General features: G+C 43.3%; 1 long non-coding RNA gene across 1 annotated transcript in view; it reads left to right on the forward strand.

Moving 5' to 3' along the window:
• Nucleotides 1-11,968: 11,968 nt before the first annotated feature.
• LOC128313590 (uncharacterized) overlaps nt 11,969-19,218 on the forward strand; it is a 242,573-nt gene continuing 235,323 nt past the window's right edge. The window contains exons 1-2 of the long non-coding RNA XR_008294504.1: nt 11,969-12,233; nt 14,039-14,134. This is a non-coding gene — a long non-coding RNA (uncharacterized LOC128313590). The remainder of the gene's footprint in view (nt 12,234-14,038; nt 14,135-19,218) is intronic.

Consider the following 19,218-nt stretch of genomic DNA (forward strand, 5'->3'; position numbering starts at 1 on the left):
CTCCTTTATGATGAATTTCATACAAATGGACTCATATACCATGGGACACTTTGTCTGCCTTTTCTCACTTTGCAAAAATGTCACTAAGGTTTATCCATGTTGTAGCATGAATCAATACCTCAGCCCCTTTGACGCCTGTGGGGAGACACCACCCTTTGTGACTCCATTCACCCACTGGTGGACATTCTTGTTGCTTTGAATTTGGGGGTTACTGTAAATTGTGCTTCTAAGAACACTCATGTGCTAGTCATATGTTTTGATTTCCCTAGAGTAAATACCAAGATGTGAAATCACTGGGTCACCCGATAAATATGTTCAACTTTTTCAGAAATTACTACCCTGTTTGGCAAAGTGGCTACATCACTTCACATTCTTAACAGCAACGTAAGGTTCCCACTTCTCCACCTCCTTGCCACCTGGTTATTGTCTGCCTTTTGGATGACAGTCACTCTAGTGGGTGTGAAATCCATTTGTACCTCTATATGACTTGATTTAGTCAAAGGAATCATTAGGATGGAAACTACAAATCCTTCCCTTTCTTCTCACAGAAGCAAACAAGTCATATTTTTCTGCTCATCAAGAGAGTTTTGCTTCCATTTTGCTCAGTTCCCCCAGCCCACACTCCTCTCCATTAATATCCTCCTGTGCACGAATACATACTGTATGTAACATAGTTTAAATTATTCTGAGTAAAACCGGCATGGCGACTGCTGCACAGGTGGACTGCTCCCCCTCCTCATGCCTACGCAGACCTTGCTAATGGTTTCTGCTGGGTGCACACAAGACCTCAGAATCTTTTTCAACACAGAGCTCTGAGCAGCTGTTATCAACCAACTGGCAACGACACAAAGGGTGGACTCAATTTATCATGCTTCATACATCAAGTCCTGAATATTGCTTTTTCATCAATTTATATCATAAGTGCATATTAAACACTCTTCATGAAAATAATTTTTAATGGTCTGTAATATTGCATCATGCGAATACACTATAATTTATTTAACCATTCACAAATTTTGAATACATAATGTCTCACTGGTGTATCTCTATGATAAATAATGCTGCAGCGAATATATTGTGTATTTATATATCCTAGAAGTGGAATTCTTGCATCAAAGAGTAAAAGGTTTTTGAGTTTCTAGATACATCACTGGGGTGTTCTCAGAGGGTAATGTTAAGTTTTTGCCCCATTTTTCTGATGGATGGGGATTCAGGCTGGTAATAGCTTAGACTTCTACTGAAATGCCAAAAGACTGTACAGTTTTCTTAAGTTCTTATTTAACCCTTGCAATTAATGTGACCTGCCTGGAAGTTCTTGCTTGGTTTATCATATAAATACGCCTGTTTTTTCTATTCAAAATGGCAAGGGTATCATTTCTCCTTTGCTTGTGCTATGCTAAGTCCCTAGCCCTGGAAATAGTCCTCCTCAAAAGCTGGGAAAATAGCTCAAATCCCAGGCTCTGTTGAGTGTGCCCTTAGGAGGATGCAGGCAGGGAATAGTGGGGAGAGCCAGCTTCTTCTTCCAGGAAGACAGACTGGGCTTGGCCCAGTGTCCTGCCTCCCCAGGAGGATTCCAGCCTGGAGACGAACACAAAAGCTACTGTAGGAAGCAGCTGCACACAACTGGTGGTAGGCGGTGGGTGGCATGGGCCATCCTAGTGGGGTCAGATGCCTCCCTCTCTCCCCACGCTGCATGCTCTGGGTTCACTTCCACTTTCCAGGAACGACACCAATTCTGAGGCGAGCCCCGGTTGCTCTGGGCCCCTTGCACCCCTGACTGTGTATGTCACCCTCTCTCCGGGATCCTAAGTCTGCTACACAACATCCAAGGGCAGAGTTGTGGGCAGCACGTCTCCAGCGCATGTTTTCCCCTAAAATCCTCCTCCCCTGTTTAGTAAGAGATCTCTAGTTCTCCATGCCTTCCTTTTCCTATCTTTTTTTTTTTAAAGGTGTGTTTATTTTTGAGAGAGGCAGAGCATCATCGGGGAGGGGCAGAGAGAGAGGGAGACACAGAATCAGAAGCAGGCTCCAGGCTCTGAGCCGTCTGCACAGAGACTGACGCGGGGCTTAAACTCACAAATCTCGAATTCATAAACAGTGAGTGGAAGTTGGACGCTCAACAGACTGAGCCACCCAGGCACCCCCATGCCTTCCTTTTCTTAAAGAGTTCAAGCAAACTGATGTAGCAAAATGTCAGTTGCAAGCAGGGTCACTGTTATTCTTCAGTCTTGAAGGCATTATAATGGCAAATTTAATTTGGCTATGATTTCGGGATTATGTAGTCAATCGAGATTATGGCAGAATGCAAGTGCCAGGAGTCTAGGATGCTGCGCTCCTGATGGCTGTACCCTCCAGCACATAGTAGGTGTTCTATAAAGACTGTTGAGTGACTGGGACAATGTATATAAAGATTCTTCCCAGCCTTTTACACAAGCGAGATATACCCAGCACACAACAATTTCTCTCCAGCAGAAATGAACACTGATGTTCTCCAAAAGACATGTGTGAGACTGTTTATCATAGCATTACTTAAAATATCTGTAACTATAATAATCTTAATTTTCCTCAACAGTAGAATGGGGCTGATACATTATGACGCATTGAAAATATAATCTGAGGGACACCTGGGTGGCTCAGTTGGTTAAGCGTCCAACTTTGGCTCAGGTCATGATCTCAGGGTCGGTGAGTTCAAGCCCTGCCTCGGGCTCTGTGCTGACAGCTCACAGCCTGGAGCCTGCTGCAGATTCTGTGTCTCCCTCTTCTATCTGCCCCTCCCCCTCTCATGCTCTCTGTCTCAAAAATAAATAAACCTAAAAAAATAAAAAAATAAAAAACAAGATGATACACAGTAGTAAAAAAAGAACTAACCACAATAAGAGAACATCACCATGGAGACAATATTAATAAAAGAGGTCAGACACAAAAATGTATATGCTGCATTATCCCATTTAGACGAAGTTCAAAGACAGGCAGACATAGTATAGTTGACCTTTTCACAATGCAGGGGTTAGGGGCACAGACCCTCCCATGCAGGAGAAAGTTCAGGAATAACTTTTGACTCCCCCAAAACTTAACTACTAACAACCTACTGTTGACCTTACCAATAACATAAACGGTCTATTAACATATATGTTGTATGTTCTATGTACTATATTACTGTATTCTTACAATAAAGGAAGCTAGAGAAAAGAAAATTTTATCAAGAAAACCTTAAGGAAAATAGAATTACAGGACTGTACTGTATTTATCAGAAAAAATAATAACGCATACATGGACCCGTGCAATATAAATCTGTGTTGCTCAAGGGCCAACTGTATTCGGTGACAGAGATCAGAAGAATAACCTTGAATGGATATTGATTGGTTTGGAGCAAGAATCAATAGCTGAAACTCTCCCAAATGTCGATTTAAGTGATATTTCCATGGATGCATCCCTACATACGAACGCATCAAGCTATGTGTTTAGATGGACATGTGTTGCTGTATGTAAGTTATATCTCATTTTTTAAAAGAGTGCTTCCTAGTATGGCATCTCAGCTTTTCATGACCCAACTCTTACCTCCCTCAGTGCTCATATTTTGCTATGCATTTAAGCATATTTTGCGACTTATTGCTAACCAGTAAGTCCCTGAATACATCCCATGTATTACCTCACTATCAGGATTTTGCATGTTCTATTTCCTCCTCACTACTCCTTTAAGCCTGAAAAACGGCTCCATAATCTTCAAATACCATTTTAAATGTCATTACTTTTCAGGATAATCTCTTTGTCACCTTTCCCCCAAGACTGCATTAGGCAGGTATGCTTCGTCTTCTTAGCACTGAGTATTTACTCTCTGCCCAAGCTGATTCAAAATCGCGTGGTCTGGTTTGTCTCTTCTGCTAGATTCTGAAGTCACCAAGGGCAGGGACCCTTTGCTGAGTCCCAGCTTATGGTACCCTGCCAGGCACTTAGCAGGGCCACAAATGATGCACCTTGGGTTGAATGCTGAATCTTGCCTCTCAAGAATGAAGGTGTACCATCAGCTGCCTGGATTTCTCCCCTCCCAGGAGTGTTGGTGTTTATAGGGCTTTTGCTAATGCCACACTGACACGTTCTTTGCAAAGGGCCTGTAGGAAAATTAGATCAGGTGGCTTCCCCACTGTAACATATGACACTTTTCTAATTAGGGCAATGTTTAATTTACTGTCTCATGGCTTTTTGAATAAATATAAATTGTCATACTAAAGTGACAGGTGTAAACCCAGGATGGCTGTGTTATAGAGGTTAATCTGCTGTTAATCAAATCAGTTCTGCTTGACTTTCTCCCGGGGAGTGAGAGATAATGGCCCTGTTTAACTGGAGATTAGCCAGCTTTTGGCTGGAAATCCCTCAGGGCTCACCTGAGCCTCTTTGTGTCTTGTTCAGAATGAAGATATTCAAATGTGCTGATAATTAAACTTGGGACCTTCTCCCTCCTTTGTCATCCCACGAAGCGAGGACATTTTCCATTGGGCCTTTCCATTTACCAGAAGGATTCTTCTCTTAATCCAGTGAGTTCTGGAATATTCTAGAATATGACTACCCTCCCCCAATTCTAAATTACTGCCAGCAATAGAGTTGGAAGTTTTCATACCCAATTGCCGCTCACCACAGCGAAAATGGGGCACTTGGGCATGACAGTGAGGTGGCTTTGTCGTCGATGTGGTCCATGAACGTGTCTCTGGCTAGGAAGAGAGAGGGTCTAGCCAGAAGCCACTGGAATTGTTGTCACAAGGAATTATGAGATTGGGACACACAAGCAGCATGATTTGGGATCTAGGAGACCAAGTAGGGATTCTCCTTAACCTCTGTCAGGACCACATCTTGGCTCTGGCACTAGGAAGATAAGGGCCATGCTTTGTAACCTCAGGGGTCTGCAGCCTCTAGGGCACTGGGGTTCTTACACTTGTCCGAGCAAACATCAACACTATGATGGGTGCCAGCTCTAGGCAGGAGCCAACCACAGTCACAGGCTTTGCAGTCAGTGAGGCAAAACAGATACAAGTGACAAAGAATGCCCTGTTCTGGATTCCCAGAATTGTCTTACGAAGACCTTTGGAGAGATTGAAGGCTTCATTATGGAGATAATGGATAAGCAAATAAAATATGGATCACAATTCATCTGAATGGCCCATTAAAGGAAGGTAATGTAATGGCATGATTAAGACCAAGCACTACAGAATCAGAGTTCTGGGTTTGAATCCTAGTTTACTATACAAGTTATGTAGCTATGAATAAGTCATCTAACCATGGAGTCTCATTATTCCCATATGGTAAATGGGCCTGTTTTGAATAAATGAGAAAATACGTATAATGCACTTAAAACTGTGCCTGGCTATAAAGACAGTAAATAAATATTACTTTTCACCATTGTTATCTCTCAATCATTATCATAAAGTCATCATTACCATCATCACCATCAGCATTATCATTGCTATCAGCATACTATCAGTATCACCATCAGTCTCATTATCAGTATCACCACCACCAGCATCATTATCAGTATCATCAGCATCATCACCACCACCATCACCATAGCAGCATCATCACCATCAGCATCACCATCACTATCAGCAGCATCATCAGCATCACCATCAGTCTCATTATCAGCATCACCACCACCAGCATCATTATCAGTATCATTATCAGTATCATCACCACCAGCATCACCATAGCATCAGCATCACCATCATCAGCATCAGCAGCATCAGCAGCATCATCACCATCATCACCATCAGCATCATCATCACCATCAGCATCACCATCAGTCTCATTATCAGCATCACCACAAACCAGAATCATTATCAGTATCATCAGCATCATCACCACCAGCATCACCATAGCATCAGCATCACCATCATCAGCATCATCACCATCATCAGCATCATCACCATCATCAGCATCATCACCATCATCAGCATCATCACCATCATCACCATCAGCATCATCACCATCAGCATCATCACCATCAGCATCATCACCATCAGCATCACCACCATCACTGTTATTATCAGTACCTGTAGAATGATGAGGACCAAGGAAATTTAAATTACATTTGTATTATCATCTCCACGTTATAGATGAGGAAAGCACAGACCAGAAGCTTGCCTGAGCCACAGTTAATCAAGACCAGAGCTAGAATTTGAGCTCACTTTTCTCATGTCCTAAAATCCAAAGTTCTTTCCAAAAAAAAGGGTTGACACAGAGCAAAGCACACATGAAAGAGTATATGAAAGAGAACAGTAAATACTGTAAAATTATATGATATGGCATTATTACACGGTTGGTGGGTTTTGAAAGAAAGAACATGTTCCTAATTGCTTGCATTTTGGGATTTGTTTTTATTTCCCACCTATAGATTAATGATGTAATAAGAACAGACACATTGTCTTGCATCTTTCCAGCTAACATTGCATTGTTAATCTCCCTTGTGACCCTGAATTGTCTCTGGATTTTCGGAGAGGCAAGACAATGTATCCACTTATTCTCCCGTAACTCAGCCAGCATGTAAAACAAATAACTGGGTTGACACGTCTGAAGTGGTGTGTCGTGGGCAAAACAAGGAAGCAAGACAGGCTTGCTCTTCTATTTATGGACTATAAACCCTTTACGGTGGCAGTGATGAAGGGTTTATAGTCAGTACACAAGCTGGTTACACCATAAATTGTAATGTTATATGATAAACTGGGACTTTATAGCAGTAGTAGATATCAAAGAAAAAAATGAGTTGGAGTCTGAAAGGATCTATCATTGAAGATACTTGCTCCAAGTTTAAATATGCAAGCTTGTTTTTGTCTTCATTTTGTTCAAGCATTGGATAATTCATGTTCTTCTGAGTGGGGATTTATAGATTTACCTAGAGTTCAACTCTTTAAAAAGAGAGGGGGGGAGGGAGAGAGAGAGAGAGGAATGGTGAATGGCATAGTCATGAGTTGGATAAGAAATAGAAGGGAAACACTGAATTATTCAAGCACTTGGGCTTTCTATTTTTATACTGGCAGATGATAGGTAAGGCTCCCCCCGCCCCCGCCCCATTTTGGCAACGGCTAATATGGCACTATTATAAGACATCTTGGTTACTATACTGAGAAATGGAAAATATTTACAAGGGAAATGTGTTGAATGCAACTTAATTGCCTTTAGTTTACATTAAAGCTAAAAGCAGTGAAATGTCAACAAATGTTAATTTCCCGGCCTCTCTAATGGGCACGCACTCTTTCAGTTCCCAATTCTGTCCTTATTCATTACCAAACCGAAATTGCTAATATTTACTTATTACTTATTTATACTTTCATTTGAAAGTAAAAATAAGCTCATTTGCCATAATAACAGCTTAATATTTCCAGTGCTAAGAAACTGTCTTTTTAAAGATTTCTATTAATGGCCTCTCAAAGAAGAAATCAGAGAGTTTCCACTTTTTGCATATGGAGTATGAGGTAAGTATCATTAACTTAGAACATGATCATCATTCACCGTGGGGCTTACTTTGTGCTCTGGAAAATAGGGTGCCTGGAATTCACAGAGACAAGGAACGGCTTGATATCGGCCGAGGGCTAAAAGCAACCTGCCAAGAATGAGAGCTCAGAGGATCCGTCCCAGAGTTTGGGAGTTGAGCCTCCTCTCGCCTTTGCAAGCCTGAGATTCTTTGGGGTTGACCTGCTGGGACGTCCCACATAACTTGGCCAGAGTTGGGAGGAATTGCCTTCTTTGACCTAGGTGGCCCGAGTTCTGCCAGTTAAGTCAGCAGATGCTCTTGGCACGTATCAGAGCCTGAATTCTATCCTTTGTTTGTGCCTGGATTCCTAGAGGCCCTGAGATGGATGTTCCCTATGGGCTCCCAGTTTTCTCAAACACCTTCCACAGACTGTAAGCTGGAGATCATCCCCCTTGACCTTGGCCCAGTCAATGGACTTCCCTACCAACAAGCAACCTTGGCCAATAGCTTAACCGCTTGTAAGTACTTATAAGCCGAGTGCTTATCCCATAGTGATCGGCACAATCCAATCCAACCTAGAACATCCACCCCCTCTAGTTTTCCTGAGACCTAGGACATGAGACTTTATCTTTTAAATGCATAAAATTTCCAACAATGGGTTTGTCATATACCAATAGTGACCCTGAATTCCTAGGAGCAGCTAAGATACAGAAATCCAGTTAGCAGCCGGAGGGACCTGAGTGAGGCTCGAGTGGGTGATGAGACAGGTGCACAGGTATCTGTATACAGGTGAGGCTGCGGGTAAGGAGGCATCTGGAGCAGGGATGAGAAATCAGTATCGCCTTGTACAACAATTCTGATGCACTGGAAATGGCTGCCTGGGGTCACGTATTGAGGAATACTCTGGAGCTATTTAACAAAAGAAACATGAACAATCCACTTTACAGAGTGAAGAAAGGGTAGCAGCAAGGCGTTACTGAGCACCTCAGATGTGGATGATGAGAGACGACTGGCCAAGAACTGGATGTAATAATGAACATTTAAACATTGATTTAAGGGGCGCCTGAGTGGCTCAGTTGGTTGGGCGTCCGACTTCTGCTCAGGTCATGATCTCACAGCTCTTGAGTCCGAGCCCTGCGTTGGGCTCTGTGCTGACAGCTCAGAGCCTGGAGCCTGCTTCTGCTTCTGTGTCTCCCTCTCCCTCTGCCCCAAACCCACTTGCATTGTCTTTTTTTCAAAAATAACTAAACATTAAAAAAATAAAAAAAAACAATGATTTAAAATGAACTTAAAAAAATCTTATTAAATAAACTAGAAGCAGTTGGAGACAGTGCAGGAAAACGAGAAAGCAATCCTGACTTTTATACAGACTAGGCTATGTCCTTTCTTCTCTGCAGAAATATATTCCAAACAAGTAACACTGTTTATGCTGTTTGTCAAGCTATTTCTTTTGTTTGTCTTGTTTTCTGCAAAAGACAATATTGTTGAATAATATCTCTGTCATTAAATACCATTCTGCTGCTTTATTGCAGAGGGCTACAGAGTGTATTATTACATGGAATATGCCCCAAAATGGCTTAACAGCTGTCCCATCACTAGACATCTGATTGCTGATTTTCACCCATTCTTGACCTACAAACATGGCAGGTTCCTACGATTCCACCTAATGACACATTTGCTCCTACCCCAATCCACTAAGGCACTGACTGTACGAGTAACGGCCACGTGCACAAGAATCGCACACTTCCCTGGCAATGGCTTTAAGGGAAATTCCACAAAGTGAATTTACAAATTCTAAGGATAAACTTTAATCTTAAGGACAACGCATTAACTCCTAGGGCTGGAGGGGATCTGCAAATGTAGCCAGGACTCACTGTTTAAAAAAAAAAAAAAAAAGGAAAAGCTGTCCCTGAGGCTTGGTGACTTGTTCAGCGCTAGGGACAAGCACCAGGGACAAGTCCTTCCATAGTCACCCCTTCTAACTGAAGTGTGGTCCTACCACGATGCCCAGCGCTGCTCCTAAAGGCATGAAAGGACCTAATCCTCTTGCCAATGATAGGGGGCTGATGAAGGCACAGATGGGCACAGCATTTGGTGGACGGAGTTGGGGAGGAAGGGCATGGCTGGACCACTCTGTGACACGGCATCAGAGCAAGGTTCTTCCGACTGCAAACATTCTACCTTCATCAATTCATTACTGCACTTACACGTATTACTTAAGTCAGAGCACAGAGGGTGTATACAGGGTTTTTACACTGTTTGACTGTTTTCATTTACATAAATGCATTCAAAAACGTAATTTAATGTCAACGCCCCAAATCTGCTAGTTTTCTCATGTATATTTAAACAGGATTCTGTTTTTAGGTGTATCCCTAGGCCACCCGAAACCATCCTATTTATCAACGGGGCACGGCACATTCTGGCAAACACTACATGCAAAGATGTTCTGAGGTCTCTTTTCAGTCTCTTTTTAAGAAAAGTAAAAGCTGATGAATATGGTTTTTGTTTTAACAGAACTGCACACTACAGTATTTAGAATTGAATTATAATTATAGTAACTGCCTTGGAGTCTCCAGCTAGGAAAAGCTTGTGCTGCCCAAGGGTGAAGTGTTATTAATAATTTTGCCTTGCTTTGCTACAGAACTCTTTGGACTTTGCAGACAACCCACGCATTGCTTCATTGTCAGGCAGGCAGGGGTGGGTTTGCAAACTGGCCCTGAGCTTGAGGGAGAGGGTGGAGAGGGAGACATGCCACTCCGGACCAGCAGGCGGCAGGGTTCATAAGCAAAGGGGACTTAATTTCAAGGCTTGTCCTGGGTGCTGCAAGACCAGGGGAATCTCTGCACCTGCTGCCGGAATCCTGACTTTACAGAAAGGCCCTAATGGGGCTCAGCCACGATAGTCTCCACCACACCTCACTCTCCAGGCTGCTTCCTTGCACCGGCTCCCACCCTGGGGCAGTGAGCAGGCGCACATTCCCCCCAGCGCTCGCAGGTCACCGGGGTCATGCCCTCTGGATGACCTCTTGCATCGCTTCCCCGGGAGCCCACCTATCCGCGCTCAGATCCGGCTTCGAAGGGTTGGGACCTCAGTTGCCGGGGGCCTGTGCCCTCTTAGCTTTGCAGAGGGCCACTGAGGACTCCAGCTTCTCCTCCCGCTCGCCCACCTCGCGTGCCAGCCCCGGAGCCGCCAGGCCTCGGCCAACCCCGCCCTCCAGCCCGCTCTCTCACCGGGTTGCAGCCTGCTAGGGCCCCTGGGGCCGCGAACCCACGGGAGACGCCGGCCCACCTGTCCCCGGCGCCTCCCTTCCCCCCGGCGGTTCCAGAAGCGCGCAGAAGCCGACCGGAGGCCTTTGCCCACGGCCCGTGCTCGCTGGGTCCGCCGGCACCGAGGGTCGGCCTCCCTCCCCAGATAGAGGTCACGGCCGCCTCAGGATTTCCCAGGACCGGTTCCTCGTCTCCTGGCCGCCCGGCCACCGGGCTCGCAAACCAGCCCCGGACGCAGGGCCGCGAGGGCAAGAGCGCAGCGGGTCGCTGAGCGCGCGCAGGTGCAGGTGGCACGTTAACAAGCGAGGGGACTTACCTGGGAGGCTCGGCCGGGGACACCGCCAGGGAAGCCGGTCTCCGCACCCGCCGTCAGGATCCTGAGTTCGTGGAGGAGCCTTCACGGGGCTCGGCCACGTCCACAGGGCGGACGGTCTCCGCCAGGGTCTGCACCACACCTCGCCCTCTTCTTGCAACGACGCCACGGTGGGAACCACAGGTGCAGGTGGTATTCCTAGATTCGGCTGACAGGTCAGCGGCGGGTCACGTCCTCTTCATGACCTTCTCCAACAGTAGCTAAAGTGTTAGCTCCATTTTACAGCCGAGAACACTGAAACCCTGGATGTTTAACAGCTTGTTTGTGTTTGCCCAGAAAACTCGTTGGGGATCTAAGATGGTAAGTCGTGTTTCCTTCTAATAGTATTGTGTACCTTCCTAAGGAACAATGCGAGAATGTGGTTTATAACCAGCAAAGTCTTAATTCTTGTCTTGTAAATGCAGATGGCTTGAATCTGCTTTCTGTTGCCTTCTTGGTTTATATCACTCATAGGACACTCGGCTGACTCGTCCTGCTAAGATTTTTCTTTTCAAGCCAATTGTTCTGGATGTGTATTAGAATAACTTGGGGGTGCTTTTAAGATATACCAAATCTTTGGCTCCCCGCCCCTTGGAGATGCTCGTTTAATTGATTGAGCTGATGCCTAGAGATTGGTGTTTAGAAACACAAGCACCCCAAGAGACTCTAAGGGGTGCCCTGGTTTGAGAACCACTGCTTTACCAGTCTTGATATTACCCAGGGTCTCATTAGAAATTTAGAATCTCAGTTCCTCCCACACTTTGCCATCAGAATCTGCGTGATAAGTCTTCCATATTGTTTGTGCTGGCATTACAGTTTGAGAGGCAATGCATTGCGAGGGGAGGGATCTCCCAGCTGCACTTTTATTGGTGATGTAGTTTATCTCTTACAGTATTCTCACTGAGGTTGACAACTGAACTCGGGAGAAAAGCCAGTCGGCCTGAAGAAGCATGTAGGATCTACCTTGACTCGTGCAAAAGAGCTGAGTGCTGTGAGAAAGCATTCCGACGCTTTGCATATGACTTTGAGGAGTCTGGAGCCATTAAAGACTGTTCCTTCAACATGAACCCCAGCTGGGGCCCTAGATGGTATCCGTCTTTGCAGGAGGGGAAAGAGGCGTGGGCACGAAGCAACCTCCCTTCTTGCTGCTGATCCTTAGGTAAGTGAACTCAATCCCACTGAGCTCATCTGCTCTCATGAGAAGGAAATAGATTTACGTACACGAGGTGCCCAATGCATGATGGGACCTCAGCGAGTGGTGGCCCAGACGCCACAGGTAGTGTGATCTTGGGAAAACCTGTTGCAAATCTACAGAATTTCTTTCCCTCAGTCTTAAAATGTGGAGAAAGGTCGGTAGAGATGTCTCAGTAGTAAATGAGAAAACACACATTTTTAGAAGTGTATTTAGCAGGATGCCTGGCCCTTGGAAACTGCTCAATAAATGTTTATCTTCATCATTATTTCCTTCTATTTATGGCATCTGTATTTAGATTGGTCTTGATTTCACAATTTTGGGCCTTAAAAAAGGCACAGAGAAATTTGAAAGCCTGATGTTACTTGCCAACTTTTCTGCTTTCTCCTTCCCTTTTCTCCCCATCCAGAGAGTTGTATTTTCTTTGTGTCCTGCGTTTCTCTGATGTACCTACAAACTAATACCCTCATTCATTCAGATATCACATCATTTTTGTGTCCTTAATGATCCTCTTTCCCAATTTTTGTCATCAGGAAGGAAGAGGGTTTTGACTTGGTAAATAATCTTGGTAATAGGCCAAGATTTTAATCACCTGGAAGAAACTGGCAGTGATGAGGGTTGCCAGGAAAGCCTGCCTGAAAAGCACGAAGTGACTTCGTCCCACTTAGTAATAAAAATGGAGGTGGAGTCGGGGCCAAGATGTGGAAAGTCAGGTTTAGAGATGAAGGGTGCTAGAAGAAGCCCCTCCCCCACCCATCAACTCCCCAGCTCCAAGCAGCTGCCTAACACATTAGATCACGTTTCTTAGCACACATCCCTTCAGAGTGAATATTCCGCAACTTTCCGTATATGGCTTTTTAATAGACATTTCCAAAAGAACAAATTAGCCAGCCGCTTCCCTCTTCTCTCCTCACTCCACCCAAAGTTAGAGAATCATTCCTCAGCCCTTCTCTCCTGCACAGAATTACCCAATTATCTTCTAAATTATAAAAGGGAAATCTTCTCCACCAACTGTTAGTGGTGGGGCTAGGATGCGCAGTGTTGCAAAACTGTAGCAAAAAAAAAAAAATGTAAACAAAAGAATCCCGCGGAACAGGGGGGCAAGCTGTCCACATATGCTGATCCCAGCGGCTTCAATCAAAGGCAGAATGCTTCCCCAATAAATGAAGCCAGTGCAACTAATAAACTCAGGCGCTAATTGCTGGCTGCAGATGTATTAACTGAAGCAAATATGATGCTGGCAACCATTAATTATCTAATGAGGCCAGCAGTCTTCTGATGAGGTGGGGGCTGATTAAATATTAAAGGGTAGCATATGGAATGTGCCAGGAACAAAAGATTTCAGTCTGGAAGGAAAAAAAAGAATGAACGAAGAAAAAAAAGTGAGTTCTTTCTTTCTTCCTTTAAACAAGAAAAAAAAAAAGACAAGAGCCATCCCTGTGTATGAGAAAGGTAATTAAAGTCCCATTGCTAGCAAAAATCTCAAAGTGAGTTCGGGGGAAATCTGACTTCTGAAGCTTTAGCACAGATGAAAAGGTTTCACTTTAAAAGATGGTGACAAAATTTTCCCATGTAAAAGTAGTTGCTTTTGTTTAACCCTTTGAGCCAGGGTGAAAGCCTGCTGTTTGAACTATTTCTTCTGGTTTTCATTGGGGGAAGTGCTCTTCCTGATTGACTCAAACCAGGGGGCATGTTCATGGGACCCCACGCGCGGAAGCTGGTCCCAGCTTGGTGTTTCACTCCACTTATAGGGCTTGCATATTAAATTACAGGGCGAGTCGTGCGTTAAAGGACACTAGTGGCACGCCTGGTCCCTGCTAACCACTTGACACGAGTGATCTCGTTTCATCTACAGAACAGGTTGTAAGGTAAGCATTCTCCTTACTTCAAAGCAGGACATTTCGAGGCTTTAAAGGGGGTAAAGTGACTTGCTCAAGGTCACACAGCTAGTACGGGGCAGATCTGAGATTTAAATTGGGATATCATTTGAATGCCTTAGTTTGTAACCATTACACCATAGGTAAGGACAGTTTAATGGCCAAGGGATACATGAATCATTTCTTGTGAGACACCTGCTTCCAGGGGAAAAGTGGGGAGCAGATTTAAGTGGTTTTCTGATTGTCCTTGAGGAACATGATGGTCCAACTGTCAAGAGTGGTTGAAATATAAATACAGTTATGTGTTTTGCGTCATTGTCTCTGACCCCTGGAAGATTCTGGGTATCAGATGACTGGTTTTCTGGGCCTGAGGTGCGTCCTGGGCAGTCAGGACTTTTGGTACTCAAGCCAGAATAGTCCTGGGCAAACCGGATGGCTGTGGTGACCTTAGTAGATACAGATAAAAGTTTTTCCAGGTCCTCTTCATTTGAAACCCAAGTTACCTTTGGGTGGCATTTTTACCAGATTTAAATCAAACTTGTATTCGAGAGAAATATCACTGGATAGAGTAAAAAACGTGCCACTTGGAGTGACCTGGATTATGATCCCACATTGACCTCTACCAGCTGATCAGTTAGGTGCTCTTCAGGACTCGGTTTCCCATCTAGAAACTGAAGGCATCGGTGAAGTGCTCACTCCCTAGATTTTCTTGCAACTTTAAATTTCTGTGAGTCTGTAAGGGAGGAAGATGATTATTCAAATCAGTGTCGTTGATAATGCTAACCTATGTTCACAGAGCACTTTACAGTTGGGAGAGTTACCTTGCAGTGTCTGATTGTATTCTACAACCTTGAGATGCAGGCAAGCTTCTGAAGTCATGTTGACAAAAGGAAGACTCACTGTCTGCAGTGGTTATAGAAAAGTTATAAAAGCAAACTTCATTGAAGATAAATCAGGGTCCTCATTTAAAACCAAAAACGTTTCTCTCTTGCCCCTTTCAGTTATCAAACGTTGTCTACCTTGTACACTTTAACGGAGGCAAGACTTTATATGTATAACATAATATAAGTTGTATTATTTTTTTAAAAAAACCTTAAGAGTGGCTTATTGATTCTCTGTCCTGGAAAAAAGACTCCTTATTTTGTTCAGATGACTTCTTTTCTCTTCCCTAAGTCTGTAGCCCAGCACTCCCTAATGTGTACTCCATACTGCATTAATGAGTTGGTACAGAAAAAAAAAAAAGAATTAAGGTTCTCTGCTAGCTGCAGATACAGTCAACAACTTAGACGAATCTCAATACATAAGTGAAAGAATAGATCCGTATTTGAACAGACAAAGCTAATCTGTGCTGAGAAAAAATACTAAAGATGATTGTTTTTGGCATGGTGGTAGAAAAGAAACCAGAAAAGTGGTGTCCTCTGGGTAAATGGGTGGGAGTAGTGATTCACTGGGAAGGAGACCTTGGGGAACTTTCGGGGGGTGATAAACTTGGCGTATATAGACCTATTGGTCTATAGGCATTTGTCAAAATTCTTTTCAAATTAAAAAACTTAAAAAGTATAATCTAAATTCAACAGCTCTTTAGGAATTCTGAAAATGGGTGCATTTTGCCTTATGTAGTGTTGACCTCAGTAACATAGAATCACAAAATACGTTGATGTCTTATGAATAATATACATGCTGAAGGGTTTATATGTGAAAGGTACATGCAATGTACTTCAAAATGCCTCCACATATAAGATGGATTGATGAATGGAGAAAAGGATGACTAGATGGATAAGTGGATGGATAGATAGATGGTGGATAGGTGAAGGGATTAATTCATGAATAAAGGACAAGTAAGTGGATGGATGGATGGATGGATGGATAATAAACAAATAAACCAAAGTCTCAATTGTAGAATCTGGGAGATGAGTCCATGGGTATTCCGTGTATGATTGTTTCAACGTTTCCATTTGTTGGCAAATTTTCATAATAGAATGTTGGGTAAAAACAAACATCATAATCTTAAAGTTTCTTTATCTAGGAAGTGCCACATGCCATTTGTCTTGCCCATCTTCCCCTTGGAGGTGTTTAGAGCTCAGATGTATAAAGGCTGTAAGTCTCATAGTTAAAACAAGTCGACTTTATTTATCCTGACATTTCCTAAAAATATTTGGTTTTGAAATTCTTGGTTTTGTTTCTGATTTTTGGTTGTACTGGCAGTGTAGCATATCTTTAGTTCTTCCCTACACTTCGTGTGAATGAACGCTCTTTAGAATGTGTCGGATCGTGGTTAGGATCTGATAGTTGTTAGAAACGAAGTTCTTCCCAAATTGGACAGAGGTGCTTCATGTTTTGAACCAGAGTTTGCACAACTCTAAGTTGTGATAATGTGACCCCTTCCTTGTAGGAATATGGTGACAGGTCAATGAGGTAAATATGGAGTGTGGCTACTTGTAAGGAAGAGACGATGATGTCAATAGTATCCACTGTGACTGTTGCAAACCTCCAAGCAGTGAGTAGGACAAACAGGGAGACACAGAATCCAAAGCAGACTCCAGGCACCGAGCTGTCAGCACAGAGCCCGATGCAGGGCTCGAACTCTTGGACTGTGAGATCATGACCTGAGCTGAAGTCGGATGCTTAACTGACTGAGCCACCCCGGTGCCCCAAACAAAGATAGATCCATACTAAGAACACAGTCGTGAAAAATCAGATATTCAGAGAAAACATTGTAACCCCCACAAGGAAAAGATAGTTATGTTTCTTTTAAGGATCACTATATAGACTGAGGCCAAACTTATCATCCGCCTCAGTGAGGTCCAGGAGAAAATGGCCTTCAAAATTCTAAGAGAAAGTCAGAAATGACCCAGGGCCCGCCAACAGTACAATGAGTAAATAAATTGTGGCATATTCTTGCAATGGAATAATATACAGTAATAAGAAAAAATGATCAGCAGCTGTAGACAGCAATGTGAAGGGGAAAGCCAGACACAAAATAGTACATATCTTATTTACATAAACTAAATTATGCTGTTTGAAATCAAAATATCAGTTATCAATGTGCTGTGGTGGGAGATGAGAGGTAAAATGGGTGATAGTCACTGCAGACAATTAAGGTGGTTTTGGGCTATTAGGAATATTCTGTTTCTTAGAAATTTTTAATGTTTGTTTTTGAAAGAGAGAGAAAAAAGACAGAGTGAAAGTGGGGGAGGGGCAGAGAGAGAGGGAGACAGAATCCGAAGCAGGCTACAGGCTCTGAGCTGTCAACGCAAAGCCCGACGCTGGGCTTGAACTTATCAACCATGAGATCGTGACCTGAGCTGAAGTCAGACGGTCAACCCACTGAGCCACCCGGGTGCCCCAGGACTATTCTGTTTCTTGATCTAATCTTTTATACTCAAAACAACTTATCCTTCTCTAACTAGTTAGCTATAAAGCTCCAGTATGAAATTAAGAGACTTGTAGGCAGATCCAAAAGCCTTAACATGGTAACATTTAGACTTCTTAATAAAAAAGACTGAGATGGAGGAGAAACTACTCACAGAAACAGAAGACTAACTGAATGAAAGGAAAACAAGACTTGTCAGACTTGAAGGACTCACGTCTTCTCGGACAGATACACAGATTTACAGGCTTTGAGCCAACCCTACTGAAATACCCAAATCTGAAAGAGAAAATACTTTTTACACTTTTTGATTAAAAGCACACTACATACATAGGACAAACAGTTAACTAGTGTTCAGATATCTTGTCTACCACATTCAATGACATGTGAGGCAAAAAGGATGATGATTAAATTATTTTACATCTAGCCAAAGTATAACTCTTGCCCAATAGCAAAACCTGTTTGAGGAAGTTAATTGAGGAAGTACTTTAACTAGAAGAAAAGGAGATAAAATAAATATCTCCAAGATAGGAAAAGACAGAGTACTCAACAAATAGAGATGGAAAACGGATCTTATAATATTATAATTATGACTAATGGGTTAATGATACCATACCTGGGAATTATAATTTGTGCTTATGGAAGAATTCTGAGAACAGAAACATGTACTTTGTTTTGACAATCTGAAAAATTGAATACTACTCAGGAACTGAATTTCTAAATGACATAAACAAAATATAGGAGTGTGTCAGGGGGATGGGATAAAGGATTTTCCAGGCCTTGGAGGGCATCAATTAATGGACAAGGAGAACAAATACCAGCATGGTGTGAGACATGGTTTGTTACTGGCATTTAGTATGGTGCGGTAAAATACAGGTTTCAATATGGTTGTTTAGAAGCGAAAAGCTTAGGGGCTCCTGGGTGGCTCAGTCGGCTAAGCGTCCAACTTTGGCTCAGGTCATGATCTTACGGTCCATGAGTTCGAGCCCTGTGTCAGGCTTTGTGCTGACAGCTCAGGAAAAAAAGCCCGGAGCCTGCTTCTGATCCCGTGTGTCCCTTTCTCTCTGCCCATCCCTGGCTCACACTCTGTCTCTTTCTCTCCCAAATATAAATAAAAAATTAAAAAAAAAAATTAAAAGTAAAGAAATGCTTGGGACACCTGGGTGGCTCAGTTGATTAAGCATCTGATTCTTGATTTCACCTTAGGTCATAATCTCATGGTTCACAAGTTGAAGCCCCACATCAGGCTCTGTGCTGACAGCATGGAGGCTGCTTGAGATTCTTGAGATTCTCTCCCTTTCTTTCTGCCCCTTCCCCACTTGCTCTGTCTCTATGTCTCTTTCTCAAAATAAATAAATAAATAAATGAATGAATGAATGAATGAATGAATGAAAAAAGCTAGAGAGATGGCACTTGCCACAGCAATTCCAAGTTGTTAAGGATACAAAGATGAAAGGTGATTCTGATATTTTGAATCCAGGTTGGTTGCTGTCCAAATGTTAGAGGGTTAAGGTTGGCAAAAATGTAAGCAGGCAGGTTGCAATGCATGTTGGTGGTCCCCTTTCCGTGGAGAGGAGGCAAAGGAGACAAATGCACGAGGAGACAAGAAAGGATCTTTGTGTCGAGAGCTATCGTGAGTGGACCTAAGAACACATTGCGTTTTCAGAGAGGGAAGTTGCAGACATACCCCTGGGCATTTAGCGGA

The sequence above is a fragment of the Acinonyx jubatus genome, chromosome E3, assembly GCF_027475565.1.
Source record: "Acinonyx jubatus isolate Ajub_Pintada_27869175 chromosome E3, VMU_Ajub_asm_v1.0, whole genome shotgun sequence".
Lineage (NCBI taxonomy): Eukaryota > Metazoa > Chordata > Mammalia > Carnivora > Felidae > Acinonyx > Acinonyx jubatus.